The following is a 627-nucleotide window of genomic DNA, read 5'->3' on the forward strand; positions in this document are numbered from 1 at the left end:
CTGTGTGGACACTTGCCTTCATTGTACTTAGTGGTGTTTGAATACTTTCAGGGAATTGTTTGCGTCAGTGCCATATCCTGATCTAATGAACTCGATGACCACCTTGTTTTTTTCGGCATTATTGGTGTCTTTAACACCCTGTAGTTCTGGTACGCAATTTCTCTCATCCGCCTGCAGTTTTCATCGCCTTTAAGTGCCTCTCCGCCGAGCACTGTAGGTGTATTAACAGTAAATTAGTGTGTCTTCAGCGCTTTGAAAAAGTAGTGCTATAGGTTTTCGCTGTCGTTGAGTCAACTGCCTTCCGTTAAACCTCGCTGTTCGCACTCTTTGTCGTGGTCGTGCTGCTGAAACAGGGCTGTTGGTGTGGCTGTATATTCTGGTTTGCCGGCCACATGGGCACCTATTTATGTTGAAGTACCTGTTCTAGTGCATGCGTTTATGACAGTTGCGAAGGTTGAGGTATAGCCGTCTACGCCGTTTCAGGAAGTTAGAGTACCTAGCGTTATGTGTTGCTTGAAGAGATTTTTGATTAGTTGTTTTCTGTCTGTTAGTTTACTTTCTTTTCCCTGGCGATGCCGGCCACATCAATGTTGTTCCAGTGTCCAGTACCCCGTATCATCGGGGGAA

Source organism: Trypanosoma equiperdum, assembly GCF_001457755.1.
Source record: "Trypanosoma equiperdum strain OVI genome assembly, contig: ctg_93, whole genome shotgun sequence".
Taxonomy (NCBI): domain Eukaryota; phylum Euglenozoa; class Kinetoplastea; order Trypanosomatida; family Trypanosomatidae; genus Trypanosoma; species Trypanosoma equiperdum.